We start from the raw sequence: 10,526 nt of genomic DNA on the forward strand, positions 1-10,526 counted from the left end.
TCCGTTAGTACAATTTCTGTAAATTCAATTTCAATGCACAGTTCAAAAACAACAGGATCATAGAAAATGCCAGAACTTAAAAGAAAAAATGCAATTCTAAAGAAACGCAACACCCAATTCTGAGTGCATTGTTCCATTGTCTTAAACTGATTAACAAGGCCAAGTTTTAATTTTGTATTTACTCAAACCAAAACACAGGCTTTGGCTTTGTAATACAATGTGTGCAGAAACTGGAACAGCTTTAACAAATAATATTTTTCAACATAAGTGTGAAATTCTTGTGGAATTGGTCAGCATAGCATAAGACCCACCTCGCCAGAGAAACTATTTTCTTTTTTGCTCTGGAAAAACTCAGTGAAAAATTAATGTATAACATGTACAAATACTTAACTTCAGAAGCAATCATCCCAACACTCACAAACGGAGCTGCATCAAGACATTGTTTCAATGAGCTACATCACACTGCAGCACCCAAGAACTACAAAACGCAGAAGAAAAACATCTATACTACGTTTTCAAGAAAAATGGATACCCAATAAACACAATCTGCCAATTCCTCAGAAACAAACCCAAACAAGCAGACACAAAGCAACCTAAAACTATAGCCACATAACCTTACATCAAAAACATATCAGCAATGACTTCCAGACTACTCAGACCCCTTGGCATCATGGTAGCCCAACACACAAACATACCAACACACTTAAACAGAGACTAATGAACCTAAAGGATCTAATAGATACCACCAGCAAATCTAACGTCATTTACAAGATACCATGCAAGAACTGTCTGCATGGGTTTCCTCCAGGTGCTCCAGTTTCCTCCCACAGTCCAAAGATGTGCAGGTCAGGTGAATTGGCCATGCTAAATTGCCCATAGTGTTAGGTTTACTAGTGAGAGGGAAATGAGACTGGGTGGTTTACTCTTTGGAGGGTTGGTGTGGACTTGTTGGGTGGAAGGGCCCGTCTCCACACTGTAGGGAATCTAATCTAATCTAATCTAAACTGTAAAAAAACACTACATCGGACAAGCAAGCAGGAAACTTGCCACCAGGATACATGAACACCAACCAGCCACCAAAAGACACAACCCACTATCACTAGTTTCCATTCATACAGACAAAGAAGAACACCACACACATCCTAGAACAGGTAAAACAAAAACACGTATGTGAATTCTTAGAGGCATAACATTCTAACTAGAACTCCATCAATAAACACATTGACTTAGATCATATCTACCTTCCCTTGAAAAAAAAACCGGAAATGACATCATCCACCTTAAGAAACCAAGACTTATAAATACAGAGGTAAGACATACTCTCACTTCACCAGCGACTCACACTGATGATGTTAACTGGTCATGGTGACAAAATGTCTGAAAAGAAATCTTCCAGCTCAGCAAGCTAACTTACATACTTAACATCAACCAGAGCTACAAATCTTCTCAAAAATTGCGAACATGTATAATTCACAGAAATTTCATGATCTGTTGGATAAGGCTTCCATGTTGACATTCCTACGTTGAAAGGATGGTGCCTTGTGTTCCTGTATACAACTGTTTAGTGAGATTTCACAAACAGCCCTCAGCATGAGGTAAACTAAAAGTGACCTTAAACTGAAATGATGAACGGGGGGAGTAGAGACCCACCCAATTTCTGGATACCTTCACTGTATTCATTAGCAAGAAAGGTTCAAATAAATGATTGACATTAGTTAAATGACCAGTCACTAGAAATAAAAAAAACAAATGATTGGAGATAGAGAGTGGTGCTTGTCAGGCAATCACCTTCTTTAGGAATGTAGAACACAGAACAATGTACAGTGCAACATAGGAGCAGGCCCTTTGATTTACCATGTCTGCATATAATGATGCTCTTCTCACTAATTCCATCTGCTTGCACATGGTCTATATCCCTTACTCTCTGCCTGTACATGTGTCTGTCTAAATGCCTCATAAACTTTGCTATTACATCTGCTTTTACCATTTTCCCTAGCAGGGAGTTCCAGTCAACTACAACTCTCTGTGCAAAACATTTTCCTTTAAACTTTCCCCCTCTCACTTTAAACCTATGACCCCTACCATTTGACATTTCCACCCTTAGGTAAGAGAGACTGACTATCCAAATTAACCATGCACCTCATAATTTTACATCAGTCTATCAGGTCGCTCCTCAGCCTCCGATGCTCTAGTGAAAACAATCAAAATTTGTCCAAGTCCTCCCTATAGCTAATACATTCCAATCCAGCCAACATCCTGGTAAACCTCTTCTGCACCCTGTCCAAACAGTGCACATCCTTCCTAGGGTGTGGCAATCAGAACCATGCACAGTACTCCAAATGTGGCCTAACAAAAATCTTATACAGTGCAGCATGACTTACCAATGTTTATACTCAATGCTATGAGCCAACGAAGGCAAGCTTGCATATGCCTTCTTTACCACCATATCTACTTGTGTTGCCATTTTCAGGGAGCTATGGACTTGGACCCCAAGATCCTTCAGTATATCAATACTACTCAGGGTCTCGCCATTTACTATATACTTTCCTCTTGCGTTTGTCCTCCCAAACTGTATCACCTCATGCTTGTCCAGATTAAACTCCATCTGCCATTTCTCCGCCCAACTTTCCAAATGATCTATATTGTGCTGCTTTCCTTTAGATGGGAGATAGTCAAGGGAAGATGGAGGACAACCAGATGAAGAGCTCGTAACAGTTCAGCTAGATGACAGAGCGCTTAATCACAAGCGTATGCAATCAAAATATTCTGTGCCAAGTGTCTGTTTGTCTTCTGGAATCAGTGAACCTCACTCAGTTGTCACACTTGTACACTTTCCTGTATATTTAGCTAATGCATCATATCTAAACTGTTCCTACTTAATAAAATTATTTAGGAATATTTGACTATCCATTCATGGATCCTCAACTTGAAATGTGCAGGTGGCACAAAGCTCACTAGCAACTGGAATTGGTGATTGTCTTTGGAGCATTAACTCAGCTAATCCACAAGATGTACTGTATAAAAGACTGAATACTATGAAATCATATTAGATTAGTTTAGATTACTTACAGTGTGGAAACAGGCCCTTCGGCCCAACAAGTCCACAGCGACCCGCCGAAGCGCAACCCACCCATATCCCTACATCTACCCCTTACCTAACACTACGGGCAATTTAGCATAATTCTAACATAGAATCATAGAGTCATAGATATGTACAGCATGGAAACAGATCCTTCACTCCAACCAGTCCAAGCCGACCAGGTATCCCATACCAATCAAAGTCCCACCTGCCAGCACCCGGCCCATATCCCTCCAAACCCTTCGTATTCATATATCCATCCAGATGCCTTTTAAATGTTACAATTGTACCAGCCTCCACCACATCCTCTGGCAGCTCATTCCATACACGTACCACCCTTTGCATGCAAAGGTTGCCCCTTAGGTCTCTTTTATATCTTTCCCCTCTCACCCTAAACCTATGCCCTCTAGTTCTGGACTCCCCAACTCCAAGGAAAAGACTTTGTCTATTTATCCTATCCATGTCCCTCATAATTTTGTAAACCTCTATAAGGTCACCCCTCAGCCTCCAATGCTCCAGGGAAAACATCCCAGCCTGTTCAGCCTCTCCCTATAGCTCAAAACCTCCAACCCTGGCAACATCCTTGCAAATCTTTTCTGAACCCTTCCCAGTTTCACAACATCTTTCCGATAGGAAGGAGACCAGAATTGCATGCAATATTCCAACAGTGGCCTAACCAATGTCCTGTACAGCCACAACATGACCTCCCAACTCCTGTACTCAATACTCTGACCAGTAAAGGAAAGCATACCAAATGTCTTCTTCACTATCCTATCTACCTGCGGTCCACTTTCAAGGAGCAATGAACCTGCACTCCAAGGACTCTTTGTTCAGCAACACTCCCTAGGACCTTACCATTAAGTGAAAAAGTCCTGCTAAGACTTGCTTTCCCAAAATGCAGCACCTTGCATTTACCTGAATTAAACTCCATCTGCCACTTCTCAGCTCTGTCTTCTACTTTTGAGCCAGTTCTGTATCCAAATGGCTAGTTCTCCCTGTATTCCATGAGATGTAACCTTGCTAATCAGTCTCCCATGGGGAACCTTGTCGAACGGTTTACTGAAGTCTATATAGATCACATCTACCGCTCTGCCCTCATCAGTCTTCTTTGTTACTTCTTCAAAAAACTCAATCAAGTTTGTGAGACATGATTTCCCATGCAAAAAGCCATGTTGACTATCCCGAATCAGTCCTTGCCTTTCCAAATACAGGTACATCCTGTCCCTCAGGATTTTCTCTTACAACTTGCCCACTACCGAGGTCAGGCTCACTGGTCTATATTTTCCTGGCTTGTCTTTACTGCCCTTCTTAAACAGTGGCACCTCTTTTGCCAACCTCCAGTCTTCCGGCACCTCACCTGTGACTCTCGAAATCCTTGACCAAATATGCTTTCTCTGTCCAAGGTATAATTAGAAGAATATTGATCACACCATTTGATTTCATTTGTGTGCTATTTGGGAAAGCTATTGACCAGTAAAGAATGATCACTTAGTCAGAAGCACTAACTTTCTTTATACCAACTTAAAATCAAAATGCATCAAGGATAATCTTGGAGATGTTTCGAACAGACTGTTCTACATTCTTACTTAAAACAGTGACAAGTATGAGAATTATAAATACATGGTAATGTTTGATACAATTCCATCAAAAGAAATAACAATGTGAGTGTCTCATGTTCTATAAATAATAATCAGGCTATATTGCCATTTAATTCATAAGAAGAAGATCAGTAACGGAAGCTAACTTCCACTGTGCTCAGTTCAATCTAGTCATTTTATTTTAAAACAGAACAGACGGCAGGAGACCAAACATTACTTTAACTAACTCAGGTAATGACCACCTTTCAAACTCTGAGCATCAAAACCTCTGATTCAGTTTAAGTGAAGTCTCTAGGAAGGTGTTAACCTATAATTTGATCATCATTGGTTTTTATTCATATGCTTATGGCTTCTTAGCAGTATTATAGTCTAAGAAGGATGTCTTGAAGATTAGAGGTCTGTAGCTTTCATCACAAGTAATCCTTAAACCCTATCCAAAAGCAGCTGCATCACAGAAGCATCTAAAGAAAGTTTTAGGGTTCTCCTTTATTCTATTTGCTAAAGACTGCTCGTGTCCTCTCTTTGCTCTTCTTAACTCTCTCTTTAAATCCTTCCTAGCTGATTTGTAGCTCTCCATCGCCTCATCCAAAGCATCTTGCCTCATCAACACATAAGCCTCCTTCTTCTGGTTAAGAAGAGATGCAACTTCTGCAGTAAATCACGGTTCCGGTACCTTATCACTTCCTCCCTGCCTGACACGCATCAAGGACACGCAATTCCATTCCTTAAAGCAGCTCCACATTTCCATTGTCTGCATCCCCTGCATTTTGCTACCCCATTCTATGCATCCTAATTCTTGCCTAATCCGAGTTTGGTACTCTTGGATATAGATCCATTTGTATTCAGTAATGATTTGTCAACATGTACAATGTGCTGTTTCTAATGATCACTTTGTGCTTTACTGGCACTGTTACCCCAACTAAAAGGTTATACCTTGAAGAGCATGCACTGGGCTGTCTCGAATATAATTGAGGCTGTGAGGAATTCCCAATAGAAGGCTGATGTGTTAATGTTGTTTTGAATTCCATACTGGAAGAGGGTAAAATGGGTTAGTTTTGAACTTATAGCAAAAGAAAAAGATATCAACATTATCCTTCAACTTCTGATTGAATGTCAAAGCTGAAGTGTGTATCTCAAAAATAGCTTGTTACATGTCTTTGGATTAGACTGTTGCGTGTTGCCAGGGCTCTAATTTGAAGGGGGATAAGCACTGAAGGACCAACATTTCCATCTGGCTGATAAAACTCTGAAGTGGCCTTGATCTGAAGTTGGAGCTGAAAATGTTTTGCTGGAAAAGCGCAGCAGGTCAGGCAGCATCCAAAGAACAGGAGAATCAACATTTCGGGCATAAGCCCTTCTTCAGGAATGTGGTTGGAGGGTTCCCAGTCGGAAGATAAGATGCTCCTCCTCCGACCGTCGGGTTGTTGTGGTTTGGCGGTGGATGAGTCCAATGACCTGCATATCCTCGGTGGAGTGGGAGGGGGAGTTGAAATGCTGTGTTACAGGGTGGTTGGGTTGGTTCGTCCGGGTGGCCCAGAGGTGCTCCCTGAATCGCTCCGCAAGTAGGCGGCCTGTCTCGCCAATATAGAGGAGGCCACACCGGCTGCAGCGGATGCAGTAGATGATGTGGGTGGAGGTGCAGGTGAATCTGTGGCGGATATGGAAGTTTCCTTTGGGGCCTTGGAGAGAAGTGAGGGGGGAGGTGTGGGCGCAAGTGTTGCACCTCCTGCGGTTGCAAGGGAAGGTGCCGGGAGTGGTGGTTGGGTCGGTGGGGGGTGTGGATCTGACAAGGGAGTCGCGGAGGTAGTGGTCTCTACGGAAAGCTGATAGGGGAGGGGAGGGAAATATATCCTTGGTGCTGGGTCTGTTTGGAGGTGGCGGAAGTGACGGCGGATGATGCGCTGTACATGGGGATTGGTGGGGTGGTAGGTGGGGGCCAGTGGGGTTCTGTCCTGGTGGCGGTTGGAGGGGCGGGGCTCAAGGGCGGAGGAGCGGGAAGTGGAAGAGATGCGGTGGAGGGAATCGTCGACCACGTCTTTGGGGAAATTGCAGTCCTTGAAGAAGAAGGCCATCTGGGTTGTACGATTTGGAACTGGTCCTCCTGGGAGCAGATTTGGTGGAGACGAAGGAATTGGGAATATGGGATGGCGTTTTTACAACTTGATCTGAAGTTGGGTGGGAATGCTAACAGCTCTAACAGGAGAAGGATGCATGTGTCATCTTAAGAAACCTAATAAAGTAGCTACTAAAGAGTGGGTTTGAGCTACCAGCCAATGGCAATAAACTGGATAAAATATTTTGGAGTAATCCAAAGCCTTTGAGTACTGGGAGGTGTGTTGGGGTGATTCGCAGCTCCACACAGACATAGTATGTATGAAAGAGGTTTTCAGCCAGAGGAAGCAATGCTATTGAATCTAAGTTCCTGAGGATGAAAATGTACTGAGGTTATTCTATAGACAATGCTGAAGGAAGATATAAAAGCAAAATACTGTGGTAGTGAGAAATCTGAAATAAAAACAGAAAACGCTGGAGAAACTGGGTTGGGTAACATAGGTTGAGAGAGAAACAGAGATAACATTTTGAATACAGTATGTCTTTCCTTTGGATCAATGTTGGGTCATTCCTTCTCTCTGTCAAGAAAGGTCTGTTAAGGTAAATCACTTGTTGGTCGATTCTTAATCTTTTTCAAAGCTGAGTCCAAATGAATTTATTTAATAGATGAGAACTGCACATGTGATTGTGATTGGTTTTAAGATTGCTGCAATCCAGTATGTTCTGTGCAGAATATCCCAAGTGCTACTTTGTATGTAGCCCATCAAAATTCCCTTGAATGAGAAAAAATGAAGAACATCGGAAGAGACCAAAGTGGATTAAGCAACATAGACAACAGAAAGAAATATTTAGCAGAAGAACATTAAATTTTATTTCTGTAGCACTTCTAATTATGAAGTGATCAGACAGGTGGTTCTCAGTCAGTCATTATAGTTCTTACCTTGTTACTTGATCCATATAAATTGTGACCATCAATTATCACACCTGGAAAGTACTCTACCCTATCATTTACGCAGCAAATGAGAGGATATTACTGACAGGTAGTGGTGAACTTTACATTACCCTCAAGGAATGGACCCTCATAATATGGTAAAATTGACTGCTTCCTTCAGTAACTTTCATCAATCACTGTTTGCTACTAATTTTTATATAGCTGTCAAATTTGTGAAAGCAGCTCTCATGAAGCATTGCCATTTGAAATCAAGCAGAGGCATTTGTTTCCAAATGAAAATAAAAGTCAACATAACATTAGTAAGTGTTAGTGATTCAGTGGCCCTGATACAGATGCATTGTGTATGTTTCAAGTGCTATTTGCTTTACTATGTGTTTCATACGCCATGTATGGGCTGTGTGATATGTGAAATTCCGTGTGTTCGTTGCAATTGTTTCAATCCATTCCTTGCTATCTCAGTAATTATGGTTATATGTTTTCTCAAATTCCTCAATAAATGAATCCTCCAACAAGCAGCAGAGTAGAATAATTCAATTACCATGGTCAGCAAATGTTTTCCTTCGTGGAAAGTGCTGTGCCTGATAACAAGATGTGAGTATAATAAGACTGGACAAATGATAATGTTGTATTTCCTCTATGGCCCCTCCAAAATGAGTAAGCTTGTTCAGCATAAAACATCAGCTGAGGCAAATGAACTCTACGTTGTTGTGGTTCTGTTCGCCGAGCTGGGAATGTGTGTTGCAGACATTTCGTCCCCTGTCTAGGTGACATCCCCAGTGCTTGGGAGCCTCCTGTGAAGCGCTTCTGTGATCTTTCCTCCGGCATTTGTAGTGGTTTGAATCTGCCGCTTCCGGTTGTCAGTTCCAGCTGTCCGCTGCAGTGGTCGGTATATTGGGTCCTGTCACCTAGACAGGGGACAAAATGTCTGCAATACAAATTCCCAGCTCGGCGAACAGAACCACAACAACGAGCACCCAAGTTACAAATCTGCTCACAGACTTTGAACTCTACGTGAAGATATGGGAAAATTTGATCAGGGGTTGTGCACAAAGTAATGGGTTTAAATCCTTCTTTTTCCATTTCTCTCCTTTCCTGAATGTTACATTATAGGTGCTCACATTTCACATTCACACCAGAATTCTCTCAACATCGGAATCAAAGTTGCCATCCATTTTGTGACCTTGAAGGACATATCTGTCAAATCTGATCCTTTTCTCAGCCAGTATAAGTACTTTTGAGGAAATGTTTCAAGTTACCAATTTAAAGCAGCAACACTAGATGATATTTCCTCAGCCAAGGACCAATGAAGTTAATTGCAGATGGTAATCACTGTCTCAAGAGAGATCAGTCTCATCAGCACAGAAATATATTCTGTTAAATATGGTTTTAATGTCACTCTGAGGAAATGTTTGCCCCAATACTGGTGGAGCTCAGGTATGCATTTACTGTCAGCTCACAATGTACAGGATATGCTAGCTCCTCCGATCAGTTCATTGAATGCAATATATGTTTCATTTTAAGCATGCATCTTCCTGGATAGAATATAAATAATGTGCTTATGAATACATAGGACTGCTGCATTCACACAGAACATGGCAGAAACAGTAGTTCAAACATTTACTCAATGAGATACCAAAACTCGAGCATGAGTAAACACACATTTTTTGTTTTATTCATTTGTGAGATGTGATTGTTGCTGGTTAGGCAGCATTTATTGTTCATTCCTAGTTGCCTTTGAAAAGGTGATGGTGAGCTGCTTTCTTAATGTCCTTAGAGAGAGAATTCCAGGATTTTGACCCAGTGCAGTGAAAGAACAATGATATATTTCCAAGTCAAGATGGTGGGTGGCTTAGAGGGGAACTTCCATGAGTTGAGTTCCCAAGTATCTGCTGCCCTTGTACTCCTAAATGGAAGTGGTTGTGGGTTTAGAAGGTGCTGTAGATAGTGCACATCACTGCTACTGAGTGTAGGTATTAGAGAGAGTAGGTGCTTGCAGATGTGGTGCCAATCAAGAAGGCTGTTATTTCCTGGAAGGTTTCAAGCTTTTTGAGTGTTACTGCAATGGCATCCATCCAGGCAAATGGGGAGTATTCCATCACATTCCAGACTTGTAGATGATGGATAGGCTTTCGGGAGTCAGGAGGTGAGGTACGTGATGCAGTATTCCTAGCCCCTGACTTTCGTGCTCCCGCGAGGAGGTTGAGCAATTCATCAACTTCACCAACACATTCCACCCTGACCTTAAATTTACCTGGACTATCTCTGACACCTCCCTCCCCTTCCTGGACCTCTCCATCTCCATTAATGACGACCAACTTGACAATGACATTTTTTATAAACCCACCGACTCCCACAGCTACCTGGATTACACCTCTTCCCACCCTACCTCTTGCAAAAATGCCATCCCGTATTCCCAATTCCTCCGCCTCCGCCATATCTGCTCCCAGGAGGACCAGTTCCACCAAAGAACACACCAGATGGCCTCCTTCTTTAGAGACCACAATTTCCCTTCCCACGTGGTTAAAGATGCCCTCCAACGCACTTCGTCCACATCCCACACCTCCGCCCTCAGACCCAACCCCTCCAACCGCAACAAGGACAGAACGCCCCTGGTGCACACCTTCCACCCTACCAACCTTCGCATAAACCAAATCATCCGCCGACATTTCCGCCACCTCCAAACAGACCCCACCACCAGGGATATATTCCCCTCCCCACCCCCCTCCGCCTTCCGCAAAGACCGTTCCCTCCGTGACTACCTGGTCAGGTCCACGCCCCCCAACGAACCACCGTCCCGTCGTGGCACACTCCCTTGCCACTGCAGGAATTGCAAAACCTGCGCCCA

This window comes from Chiloscyllium plagiosum, chromosome 14 (assembly GCF_004010195.1).
Source record: "Chiloscyllium plagiosum isolate BGI_BamShark_2017 chromosome 14, ASM401019v2, whole genome shotgun sequence".
Classification (NCBI taxonomy): Eukaryota; Metazoa; Chordata; class Chondrichthyes; order Orectolobiformes; family Hemiscylliidae; genus Chiloscyllium; species Chiloscyllium plagiosum.